Genomic DNA, 14,262 nt, shown 5'->3' on the forward strand with positions numbered 1-14,262 from the left:
TCACTCGCTGTGGTTTCATTATAACAATAAATTCTAATCAATGTTTATTATAAAGATAAAATTGCTTATAACCTGCAGTTGAACCTGACATCCTATTTTTCCAATTTCTTTTGTTCTGTATTTGAAATTATTATTATACTAAATTATTCGTTATTTTGCGTTTTTTCATAATTAAAGAAGGGTTATAAATTACGCCATGTTAAGGACGCGTTCTCTACGACATAAAATATCAAAATTTCAAAGTAAAAATTTTCCGCTAATTGGAGATAAAGAAGTAATCTATTTTGTGCCAATTTTTAGTTTCGTTAGATTTAGTTTCATTTCATCACAAATGCGTGATTCGCAAATGCGTCCAAATTCCAATTTTATAAAGCTATTTTGAAGCTGTCACTTCCTCACTATTTACATAGATTTGCTTTACAATTAGCTGGTGTTAAGAACGGCTAGAGCGCCTCACTTAAGGATTGTAATACAATGGCCAGTAACAAAGGTTGGTGCTTGACACAGGTTGACACCACAACGGCGCTTATTTCTGCCGTGAAGCAGTTATATAATAATAATAATAATAATAATAAATTTTTTATTTGCGAAAAACTGCCACCAAATTTTTTACAAGTACAATAGATATGACAATTAACATTGTATAAAGAAAAGAAAATTAACAATACAAATGTTTAAAAAACAATAAAGAAAGAGATATTAATGCTTTAAAACTAACTATGTAGAATGATAACAAACCAGGCAGCAGCGCGATTCGCAAAAAGGAAAGTTCTCAGCAAACGTTAGGACGTATTTTCCTAACACTGATATTATGAACTTCCTATATTTTTTTTTTCCGTGAAAGCTATTTTGGCAGTAATGAGTGAAACAAATAATTATAATATTTAAATATTTATCGTATCCTTTATCTAATAAACAAAGCTCAGAATTTAATAAATTTATAAATCTGAAAAGAAAATATTTATATCAAGTAGTGATGCGTATACACGCATTTACGTACATCCCCACTAGCTAGACAAGTATATAATAAAAATATATATAAAAAAATGCATGAGTAATTTAATATTATATAGATAAAATATATCCATTATGATACCCATACTCACTACAGTCGATGTATTTAATTTAGTTTTTGCTCTTGCAATAATAGCTTTTTGTAGTTATTCTTAAAAGATTCCTTTGAGTGCAAATTTCGAAGTGGTGGTGGCAGGTTGTTCCAACACTTAGTGGCTGCGTAGCGAAAGCTACCACGAAATGCGGTTGTGTGGAAGATGGGTATATTTAAAGAATCGTGCGAAGCGCGGGTCTTATGTGGAATGTTAGCATCACTTCTCCATTTTAACTTTTTAAATAGATAAATAGGGATTTCGTTCTTTATTATACCGAATAGTAAGGTAGCAAAGTGCAATTTCATACGACTCCCCATTTTTAATAATGACTCTCTATTTAAATAAGGGGTAACGTGGTCTCGCCGCGGAATGGAGAAACAATATCTTGCACAAGCGTTTTGAACACGTTGTATGAGACGTTTAGTACGCTCCAATAAGCGTGGACCTATGGCTGCATCCATATAATTAAATTTGGAAAGAATCAAAGATTCACAGAGGAGTACACGTAGGTCTTTTTTTATTGAGTTTCTGATTCGGTATAGTACTTTCAGTCTATAAAAGCAACTACGAACAATCTGAAGTATATATTTTTCGAAACGTAAGTTTTCGTCTACGAGCAAGCCAAGATTTCGGACCTCGGTTACCTATTTGTTCATTATTAATTTTAATGTTGGGTTTACCAGTTACTACTTTTTTAACTTGATGCCGAGTACCTATAACCATATATTTCGTTTTTTTCGAATTTAATAGCAATCCATTGGATTTCGACCAGTCAAAGATCCGATTAAGGTCTGAGGTAATTGTATTGAAGGCTTCCTTATCATACGGCTTGAAAGACAGGTAAATTTGTATGTCATCAGCAAACATATGAAATTTACAATATTTGATATGTTGAACCACGTCCGCTGTGTACAGAGTAAATAATAAGGGACCTAGGATAGACCCCTGAGGTACCCCTTTTTTAATTGGGAGAGGCCGCGAAGTGGTCACATTTCCGTCATGGTTAGTAATTTCAACGAATTGATGTCTGTCACGTAAGTAGCTCGAAAACCACCGCAAAGTTCTTTCTTCTACGCCGTAGAATCGCAATTTAGCTAAGAGAAGATCAAAATTAATGGAATCGAATGCTTTGGAAAAATCTAATAGAACCATAACAGTAGCTTCCCCTTTATCTTGTGAAGAAAGTATATCGTCTATTACATTTATTAGGGCTGTAGTTGTGCTGTGTTGTTTCCTAAAACCTGACTGTAATGTAGGTAGAATATTGTTTTTTTCTAAATAGGTCAGAAGTTGACTATGTACAATCTTCTCCAAAATTTTGGAAGCACAAGGCAAAATACTAATGGGTCGTAATTCGTTAATTTCGAGCGGGTCGTTTTTTTTGGGGATAGGCCTTACTAGTGCATTACGCCAAATATCCGGAAATATATCTGAAGCAATTGATTTATTAATTAGTTTGGTAAGTGGACTTAGTGTATAAGGAAGAGATAACAACAGCATATTCAGTGAGACTCCATCGGGACCAATTGCGTTTGACTGCAATTTTCGAAAGGTATTTGCAACTTCAACCTCTGTTACAGGTTGAATAGTAAAAGAATTAGATCCGAATCTGTTCATATTGAATGAATCTATGTATGTCCGAGATATACCCTCTCCTCCCGGAACGTTTAAAAAATATTGGTTTATAGCCTCTGGGTCACATAAGTTGGGGGGAAGAATTTCGTCATGTTTACTCTCAAACATCACGTTTTGTTTAATGTGTTTCCACATAGTTTTAGGGTTATTTATATGAGTGCTTATATATGAATTAAAATATGCCTGTTTTTCTGATATTAATGCGTTCGATACAACTTTCTTAAGATCCTTATAGTACAGCAAATGACCAGGATGTTTACTTAAATGCGCCCTCTTATAAGCCTCGTCACGTCGCTTCATCATTAAACGTATGTTATATGTGACCCAGGGGTAGCTATGTTCCTTAATTCTAGCTATTTTAATTGGTGCAATGGTGTTAAAAACCTGTAACAGATTCGAGGTAATAACGGAAGCAAACTCATTTACACCAGACGGCACGTCCTCATTCCAGTTAATAGATGACATGCAGCTATGCAACTGAGCTGGATCTATATCTTTGATGGGTCTATACTTAATAAGTTTAATTTTACGTTTAGGTTTGGGCACATCAAGTTCGCACGCAACAAATGCATGAGAACTGAGAGAAGGAATGTGATCGACCCAAACCTGTGACACATTTGCATCCGTACAGATAAGATCTAATAGGGTATCACTGTGGGTAGTGAAGTGAGTGGGCTCAGTAACATACTGTTGAAGAGAAAAGCTGGCCAAGAGGTCACGCAGAGCCAGAAATTTTGCCTCATTTACTTTTAGAAAATCAATATTAAAATCGCCGAGTAGAACAATGTAGTCATGCTGTGATAGAGTTGAGATGGTATCACATAGGGCATTTATAAATGTATATGCACACAACCAGGGTGGGCGATAAGCTGTACCGATGGCTATTTTCCTGGAGTTAACGCGAACGCTTATCCACATTTGCTCAACTGAAGCTACAATAGGATGCTTGATAACATGTGCCTTAATTATAAAATATGTAAGCATTATTGTGTTTCGGTACGAAGGACGCCATAGCTAGCGAAATTACTGGGTAAATGAGGCTTGACATCTCAAGATGACGAGCGCAGTTGTAGTGCCGCTCAGAATTTTTGGGTATTTCAATAATCCCGAGCGGCACTGCATTGTAGCACTGCAGTGTTGGGCAGAGCGTATAAATTACCATCAGCTGAACGTCCTGCTCGCCTCGACCCTTATTTTCATAAAAAAACAGGTATACGTGGGTGGGGCTTTGGTTACTGCAGCGCGGCTCAAATGGGACCCAAGCCTGTACGTGGCGGTGCGTGAGCTGTTCCCGGTCGAGTACCGCGTCAGCGCTGCCCTGCTGCCCACCGTCGCTCTGGCGTTGCTGGTACTAGCGCACTTGGTGCTGGTGGCATTGCACACGCACCGCCTCCTGCTGCGCCGCAATCTGCTCGTCATGGTAAGATCTTAGTTGCGCGCGAGCTGTTCATAGTCTTCTAGTTCATCTTTTAATATACCTAACTGGGCGATGTTCATCGAAAGCTTAGGTACAACTTCAATTCTCGCAAAGTTGCGGTCATTGAGGTGCGAGTGTGCTTTAAGATGATTTCACAAAGTGGCTAAGTGATAAGTTTCTTACGAAACGTGCGGTTGTTGTCATGTCATACATCAATGCAATACGCATGATCCTCTCATTTTGACGTGATATTCGATGGTGGAATTAGAATGCCGGTATTAATCTGAACAAATCATCCGAACATTCATCTTGAAACCAGGGGCGTGTATATGATATAGGCACCTCGATATTAACCCAAATAAATATAGCAGTAGTGTTAAAGTCAATTTAGTTTAATTTGGTTCTGTTATTTTATTACCAAAATTCTATTGAACACCCGCTCATAAAATTTTTCCTCACGATAGTTACTAAATACCAACGGTAAGCAATCTTTGCTTATTCTAAAGCTCAACTTCGACTAGTTAGATCCACAGTGCCTACTCTGCTAGAAAAACCAACGCATGCCCCTGCTTGATACATACAGCCTTATATCTACTTTCTGCCGCTGAATTCACCACAGTACCGCTCGTTACACAAACACGGTGGTGCTCTTGCTCTGTGACGAGTGAAATTTACAAGTCGAGCCCCGTGTGCGCAGTACGCAGTGGGTGTGTCGCTGTGCCTAGCGGTCGCCGCGGGCTGGGCCACGTGGGTTTGGCTGCGTGTGGCGCGCTGGTGCCGCTCGCAGGCTGCCCAGGAGCTGCAGCACGCCGCGGACGTCACCGACCAGCTGCGGCCGCTGTTGGAGCAGCTGGCACACTGGCACCCGCTACCCCAGAAGCTCAAGGATATCATTCAGGTCACTCGACTACTTTGTTGACTTAGCAACCTTTATTGATGGGCGATTCAGTTTAATTGGACCGCTTGTAGTGCTGCCAGTATCACGAATTACGTAACATGATCATTTTACACAATTGACCATTGGGGCTGGCTCATATTTTTGGTATCATTTAATCAGTCAGCGCGCTTAGGTTTCCGTAACCAATTGGGCTGCTACTCGCTAGTCATCTTTGCGTAACCGCTTGTCCGCATACAAAGGAGCACATGCGAGTTATCGCATGTGCTCCTGTCCAGCAGGGGTATTCTACTAAAAATCTACAACTGCAGTGTAACGTGACGTCTGTTAAAGAGATTAAATGTTGACATTTCGGTATTCCACTAAGCTGTTGCAGTTATATTGCTGAAACGCTGCGGTAAATGAATAGATATTCCACTAAAAAATGCACTGCAACTACACTTCTTTATCATCGCCCTATCCCATTTTATATGTGGATGAGGGTGGTTTGAGCCTCTTGCTCTGTTTTATCTGAGTTAGCACAGGTTTGCCGCCACCAGAATACGCGGGGCAGCCTGGACATCCACTATTAGGTACAGATCTTAACTGTATAACGCCGAGGGACGGATTCTCCAGGACTACGTAGTCTGGTACCGTCCTGGAGTAGTCCATTTTTATTCCGCTTATTTTGATCAGGGTAACTAAACTTAATTTTCATCTGCAATTATTTTAATTCCTTCAGGAATCCAGCAAAGATTTCTTTGAGCCCTCTATGTACGGGTTAAGGTCGTTAATAATTTTGGTTTATTTGTGCACATTCATCTCAGAAACTTGGACTTTGTTTTATTTCGATTAGTTTACCATTGAAAAAGGTAACAATAACGCGAAAATTGTCGGTGGTCTCCATTGATATATTTTAATGTTTTCGTAAATGACATCCGCAAGGTGGGAAGGTACTCCCAATATAATATTAAATACATTCGTGGTAATATTGAGATAATAATTTATAATATGAGGGTAATGGCTGTGTACTGTGTAAAGAGATGCTCCAGCCATAAGCCCGCTGAGTTTCTTGCGCCCATTCTTCTCAGGTCTGAGGCAGTCTCTTTTGAATGGGTAGATTTTGACGTTCAATAAGTGATTATAAATCCTATTTTGAATAAAAATATTTGAATTTGAATTTGAATATCTTGGATGACCTTAATATTTCAGTTTCAGATTTTATCTCAATATTTCAGAACGTATGGTGTCTTAAAAATTATTTAATTATGTTTTTAAAGTGATAACCCTCACTACTAGGATTAAAACACAAATATTTTTTTATGAACGATGCGGGACCCACCCACCACAACCCACCCTCTCGTGAGGGTTATCACTTTAAAAACATAGCAAATTGTTTAGATTTGCAAAAGCGACACCTCAAGTCAATTTCCTAATATGCAAATACTGGGATTGAGCAGGTCAGGTATCAACTGTAAAGTAGATCCTGTAGATGAAGCCACAACCTGAGAGTTGAACAAAGCATACAAGATTTTATGACGGTACATCATTGGCCTAATACAAATTTTATTTGTATTAGGTGTCTTGTATTGACTTAGACCCTAGACTAGAGTAGTTGGTACAAAATAAGAAGTAGAATCCGTAGTAACGTGAGGCCCGGTGTCCTGCAGGAGGCGCAGCAGGACGCACCTCGCAACCTGCACGTGCTGGCAGCCAGTGGCATGTTGCTGCTGCTTCTACTTCTGACGGGTGCAGCACTGGCGGCGGGGGCAGCGGCCGCCACACCAGCCCCGCGGGCACCCCGCTCCTACACGCAGCTGTCGCAGGCCACCGCCACTTGGACGCCGCTGAGGTGCGCTAATGTAATGGAGACCGATGAAGTTGCACGGAGCTAATGCATGCGGTGAGCGGCAAGATCGCGTCTTCTCACGTGCGCTGTCTGTGGCTACACCCACAACACCACTTCCTGCAACCTTTCTGATGTAACTGGTCCCCCTTACTCATGTAAACTAAATTCCTTAATTGTTACTTAAGCGATTCCAATAGCCCGGAGGCAGCTCTCAATGAGCACAAGCGGCGTCGCGCCCGGAGTACCAGTGTGAAGCGTGACGCAGTTATTGATGCGCTTCGATGTCCCCTCCACCGACTGCCAATTCATCAACGAGTGATTTATTCTCTGCCCTCCACCCTCGCTCGAGCCGCCCGCCTCCGGTCCAACACCGGTACAAAAGCGACATCGCGGAGCTCGCTCCTCGCTCTGAGATGAGATTAAGGATTTCTTTTATATTGAGTTAATAGTTTTGTAAAACAATTCAAGTTAACGACAATATTGCCTATTGTTATAATGCCTCCACCGTTGTATTTAAGTTGGTGAAACCAACAAGCCTGTCATATGCACATCGTAAAATTGCATGTTGTCGTCAGCAGCTTGCGCAAGGGAGACGTCGGTCGAGCGCGCGCCGTCTACAGAAACGGGCGCCTCGAGTTGAAGTCTATTGACTGATGCTGGACCCTCAGAAAACAACACCACTCACTCACGGGTGGTGACTGGACAGCGACAGCGACAGCGGACAGCGGACAACGAACAGTGGCAGCGACAGTGGACAGCGGACATCGGGCGACGGACAGGGGATATTAAATACCTTATTTGTATTAATCCAGAAAATTCATTATAACTTTTTAGTTTCATTTCCAGTATACTTTGCATTTGTGAACTTAGGGTTTTTTATAGTTTTTATTTGTTATCATACCCTTAAATAATATGTTGCGTAATTAAGTTATCTACCGCAATTTTTTAATTAAACATTCGCATTTATGCTGTCAGTAGCGTGATCAAGAAGTACTTAATAATCATGCCGTAATATACCATTGTCGTCTAAAGAAATGAGATTTATATTTTAGTATGTACTTCCATTTCTGCATTCTCATTCACTACCTACATTAATTATTACAATGTCACCAAAATATAATTAGGGATGGCGATAACTGAAAAGAGCAGCGGGAGGCCGACGATAGAGTCGTGCGGATAACTTTAACGTACAAAGTATGTGTTTTTTATGTAAAACAAACTTTCAATGTAATGTATAAATAAATAGAATATAATAAATGGCTTTATAATAATTATACTAACTGACAATTTTATGAAAATAAATATAAAAATAGAGTCCCGCCGCCGGCTTTGGGCGTGCCGTTCCGTATATCTGAGCCCTTCATCCAGATAGACCCTTGACAGGCTGATACATGAGTGATCCTTTAATATGACTTTTTCACTCGCACGAATGAATACCTGAAATATCTTTCATGGTATGTATACATCCATAATATACAGGATTAATGGTAATACGACATATTCACGTTAGGAAGTGATACCCCTTAAGCATAAGGTAAAAGTGAACCATTTTCAAGTTATCATTTTTTTTACACAACAAAAGTAAGTAAAAAATGCGATAATAAGTTTTATTTAAAGACAATGTATCATTTTAAATCCCATAATATTTGTTTCTTATTTATTTATGATAAAGCATTGGTAATTTATCAATATTAAAACAAAAAATCAATTTATGAAACTTGACTTGCATAATAATTTAAAAACATGACGGTCGCCACAGGAGAATATTTTTATTTGGTCAATGTGTGGATATCAACCACATATTTTACCGAGCAATCTAAATAGGAGCACCAAAGTCACCGACATAGCCTCATTGCGAAACTGAAGTATCCTTGGGCAGGGCACATGGTAGGACGGACAGATGGCCGTTGGGGCAGTAAAGTCGTTGAATGGCGACCACGTACCGGAAGACGCAGTGTTGGTAGGCCCCCCACAAGATGGACCGACGATCTGGTCAAGATCGCGGGAATACGTCGGATGAGGGCAGCGCAGGACCGATCGTCGTGCCAATCTTTGGGGGAGGTCTTTGTCCAGCAGTGGACGTCATCCGGCTGATGATGACGATGATGGTGATGAATCTAAATGCTGGAGGTTAAGAAGATTAACAAGACAAGTTGCCCTATAAAATGTTTGGCCTCCGCAAAGACGTGCCTTTGGCTACAAGGCAAAACATCACATACGAACAAGACGGATGTCCTGCACATTTTGGTGACAATGTTAGGCGATGGAAAGGATGAAGAGAACCCTCCGTGGCCTGCGAGGAGTCCGGACTTAACGCCGGTTGTTTTCTGGGGTCACATGACCTCCTAAGCTTACGACGTCTTGCCTGTGTCATCAGTGGAAAATCTTAAAACAAGAAATGTAAACGCTGCAAATTCGATGCGGAATAACAACTTCGAGCAAGAACTCTAATCAGGCTAAATAAGAAAATGTCATAGGCTGGGTTGCACCAACTTTAACAACTACCGGTTAAAAAGAAATGAGTTGGTAGTATGGCACCAATTGACACTTTTTAGATGACGTCATAACTTTAACTGTTGTCCGTATCCATCCAATCTTCGTCGGTTAAAGCTATTGTTAATGTTAAATAGCGACCTTTCAAAACTTGATCATAACATTAATCTAAACATTACCATTACCGGCTCCTTTGCACAAGATGCCGGCTAGATTGGGTACCACAAAGGCGCCTTTTTCTGCCGTGAAACAGTAATGAGTAAACATTATTGTTTCAGTCTGAAGGGCATCGTAGCTAGTGAAATGGCTGGTCAAATGAGACTTAACATGTTATGTCTCAAAGTGCCAAGCGCAAATGTAGTGCTGCTCAATATTTTTGAGACTTTTCAAGCATCCTGAGCGGCACTGCATTGTAATGGGCAGGGCGAATCAATTACCATCAACTAAACGTCCTGCTCGTCTCGTCACTTATTTTAATTAAAAAATATATCTGACACACTCACGACGGTTTTTATTTTCGAAACTTCAATATTAGCGACGCTATCATTAAGAAAAAAAACATGGTGAGGAAGCCCATCCCGCACACTTCAGCCATAGGCGGTGAGACGGTGACCAGCTCCTACCCGGCACACAGAGGCTTGAACCCTGGCCCCGGGTATTTAAACACTAAACAGATGAATCGTAAACCTCGATTGTCGGAAAGTACTCCAAGACTACCTTTTACTTACCTTATAATAAACCGCACCAGGAATCGGCCATACATTAGGTATAGGTATGGGTATTCACGGGCTACTTTCCGGCTATGCGCTTATTTTGCGTGGTAGGGTTGGGCTACTAATCTTGCCATCCCAACTCCTCAAGATAGTTAATCAAACCTCTGATGACACCCGAGAGTCCTCGGTGACCTCAGGTGTTTGGCGCGGTATGTGGCCACACTACGGCATTGCAGTATGTGGTGTGCAGCCAACTCTTCTGTCTCCATGCAAGCCCTGCACAGGGGACTGTTGGTTGACTAAACAGGGCCATAGACTAAGGATAAGCTGTTCACTTGGCATTGACCTTGGTAGGGCGGATTTGTGTCTTTAAATGGACATTTAAACATAAAAACAGTACAAAAATATAGTTTTATTTAATTTAAACTTTCAAGTTTGATTATGTAGATTACACTAATATAATAAGTGTCGCCTGTTTTGACGTCACTCGCAGCTATCCACATACATACACACACATACACAAACTCACGCACACATTTTATCTATTTGGCACCGAGTTTGTTATTGACAACCATTACAGTGTTGTGGAAGATGTAACGTATTATAATATAACTATGAGTATCACAGTTCTAAGACTGCTATATTTTAACTTAAGCCACTTGCACACGTTCACAGACGCGCGTGCGGTGCGCACCTCCCACCCGACCGACCTTTCAGAGTGGATCTACACCTCGTTCGCAGAGGGCGCTGGACGAGGAAAGAGTTTAACCCTGTGTGACGTCACAGGATATACGAGAGCTTCTTGAATATCAGCCAGGTCGGGTGCGTCACTGAACACGTGTGCCATAGGACACCAGCTCCAGGAACCTTACATAACTAACTACGTAAACATTGGACACAGCCTCGTGGCAGTGCGAGTGTAAATACGACATAACCCCTACTGTAACAATATAATTCGTTTTAAGTAAATATTACATAGTTATAATTATTATTGGAAAAGGACATCCGTTAATTTACGAGCCACCACCAGACCACCACTGACGGCAGGCGGCTCCCACGAGTCATAGGACGCCGAACTTGGGCACTCCAAACGGTCATTCTCAGTTTATCTCATGTTTGACAGGGTCGAGAGACGTTCACATGAGTTCTGATTATAAAGAACTTTTTTTTACAATATTCAGTTATCGTTTGTCATCAAAATAATTGCTAGTCTCGATATTTTTTGTTTTTGTAAAAGTTATCATAACCCATTACCATACATAACTCGCGGAAGCCATTTTGGTTCCTAATATAATTAATTATAAAACAGTAGGACTCGTTGTCCGAATGAACACAATGTGAGTAAGTTATAGTTATCACATTCAAAAAATGTTTTTGCGATTTAAAGTCCAGAGTTTAACGTCACGCCAACGGATTTAAACCATAAACTTAGTATACTTCCGTAATAGACGAACCCTGCGTGAAAGTGAGATAACATCCTTACATAAAAACCTAGGTGTGAGAAAGAGACGGAATAGATGAAGAACCGTTTTGAAACAATTTAGTGTCCATTAATCTCCTGTCAAAATAGACCGCGTTTTAGTTTCACCCCCTTATTTATAATGGTGCGCTAACTTTAAACAGCCGCTTGGCTTACAAAAGAACCACATTATTAATTATGCTTGCTTATCGGAATGCTCTTACTATGAAAACTTCATTATATAATATTCTAAATAACTATCGCATAACATCTTGAAGACAATAACATTTTAACAATTTGTTACAATGAGTATAAATATATTGATATTTATATTTGACTTATATAACTACGGTTTGATAAAAAGTATTGTCCGAAACAATCATAAGTAGAAGATAAGTCGTAAGGAGTAGATATCACAAGAGACGACCTCGTTCATAACTGGTTGACGCCGTGCTGCACTTGACACGTGACTGGCGAGAACGTTGTGCGGCGAGTGTGCGGCGAGTGAGCGGCAAGTGTGCGGCGGTGCCGCTAGCGTGCACGTGCAACTCTCCGTCTCTCAGCTCTAGCGGGCGCTGTCGGTGTGACACAAGAGAGGGAGGTGACGTCACAGTTGCCGCGGCTACACGTCGGCGGGCGCTGCGTGAAGTATGAGCAGCGCGGGCGGTGCGGTGGGCGGGGGGGCGACTTGCGGCCGCAGCGGACGTGACGCCAGTAGCTGCGCGTGCACGGCGTCCCAGCGAGCCGTTCCCCCGCGCCCCCGCACCGTCCCCCCGCGGCTCCGCGCGCCCCGCCGTCGCCCCCGTCTTGATGAGCTGCCCGCCCCGCCCCCGCTCCCGTAACACGAGTCGCGGGCAGCAGCGGGGAGCTCCTCCTGGAACAATATGCAACCTAAATCACTTACTGTCATTATAACGTTATTAATGTTAATTGGACGTAATTCCAGAAAAATGTTCCAAACCACAACCATGTCGAAAATGAGTAGAGAACACAAAACTGGTCACGTGATTCATATTAACGGACTGACAAAAAATGACTTAGTAATGACCAACCCACATCTATGGTATTCACAAATACACTAATAGTTATTAAGCTTTAAACACGAATTCCTTCCAATGTGATGTTTGTGGCTTGGAACGTTTTTCAGTAACTACGTCCAATTATCACAAAGGTGTTTGATAGTATTATCCACAGCTAGCACTCAAGACTCAGCTTTCACGCCAGCACGTCTTCCTTTATACAGTTTCTAAGCATGCTTTTATGTTCAAGGGTTTTCAATAATACTACAAACAATAATAAACCTGTATATGAACAACGCCATTGACGCTTTTTCAAATCTAAACAATTTGTTATCCGCATAGGTCATAAATTTTGTTTTCAAATTTAATTTATGTAATTAATCCCAGAACTGAAGGTTATCACATGAAACAAATTGTTTAACTCATAACGTTTAGATGTCAATAGCCCTTCAGTGATATACATTCATTACATTTACGAAAGGTCGTTTAACATCAGATGCTGATATGGCGTTAATTCGACACATATTTAATGCTTGGGATCAGATAACGCCGTAAGATATTTCTGTGATTTTTCGAAAACATTTGATTCCGTAGACCATTCTACCCTTATCCGTAAGCTCAATTATTATGGAATAAAATGCAAATCACCTGATCTTATTACTTCATACTGAACTAATAGAACCCAGAAAGTAGTAATTAATAATGAACATTCGTCAGGAGCTGTGATGCGGATGAGCGTGCTTCAGGGTTCAATCCTAGGACCTTTCTAATTCCTAGTCTACATTAATTATTTGCCATTTGCAGCCTCGAAAGAGTGTGGGATTGTTCTTTTCACAGATTACACTCCATTACTTTATAACTAATATTGATAGACATTCACAGAACTTAGATATTTGATCTAAGTTCTGTGAATGTCTATGTCTATGTAAGTTATGTGTAAGCCTGTCTTGGAAAACATATCTAAATGGTTCAGGGTGAATAAATTATCACTTAACGCGAACAAAACAAAATGTATTGAATTCTCCCTACCAAATGTAAAAAAAGTATCAAGAAGTATATCATATAATATTAAATTGAGAACCTTACAAACTTGTAGATTCTTCTTCATTTCTTGGAATGGTATTAGATGAAAAACTACAATGGGCGCTCATATTGAGGCAATCTCAAATAAACTCAATTCTGCTACTTTTGCTATCAGAAGTTTAAATTATTTAAACACGACTCATATATTAGATGCAGCACCTTACAAACTAATTTGTTATGTTTATGTATGATTATGATTGTGAAATACTAGAACGATACCATTAAAATAGAAAGATACCATTAGACCAATAAAAATAACTTTCAGTACAATGGGACTAAAAATAAATATCTTGAAAAATAAAAAACTCCTGGAAAACTCGTCATATTACTTTAAAGAGGACTACCTATTAGAGATCCTAAATAAGCGTAAAGAGTTACAAGATCAGCTGAAAAGAGAAAAACAATTAGGCAACAAGCCTACCTCAGCTATGACAAACTGATCGTTATAAAGGAAAAAGAACAGCAACTTCCTCGTAGTCACACAGATAAAAGAAACTTGTCTGAATCACCGGAGTTATTACGTACAAAAAACCTAATAGCAAAACAGGATCAAAAGCAATCTCATAAAAAGAACAAGACATCAAATATGAAAGATTTTATCATACAAAAAC

General features: G+C 40.1%; 1 protein-coding gene across 1 annotated transcript in view; it reads right to left on the bottom strand.

Moving 5' to 3' along the window:
* Positions 1–10,484: 10,484 nt before the first annotated feature.
* Positions 10,485–14,262, bottom strand: part of LOC126974993 (uncharacterized) — a 40,225-nt gene continuing 36,447 nt past the window's right edge. Inside the window, exon 6 of the mRNA XM_050822780.1 lies at positions 10,485–12,423. The gene's annotated coding sequence lies outside the window, so the exon portion shown is untranslated. The remainder of the gene's footprint in view (positions 12,424–14,262) is intronic.

The sequence above is a fragment of the Leptidea sinapis genome, chromosome 34 (genome assembly GCF_905404315.1).
Source record: "Leptidea sinapis chromosome 34, ilLepSina1.1, whole genome shotgun sequence".
Taxonomy (NCBI): Eukaryota; Metazoa; Arthropoda; class Insecta; order Lepidoptera; family Pieridae; genus Leptidea; species Leptidea sinapis.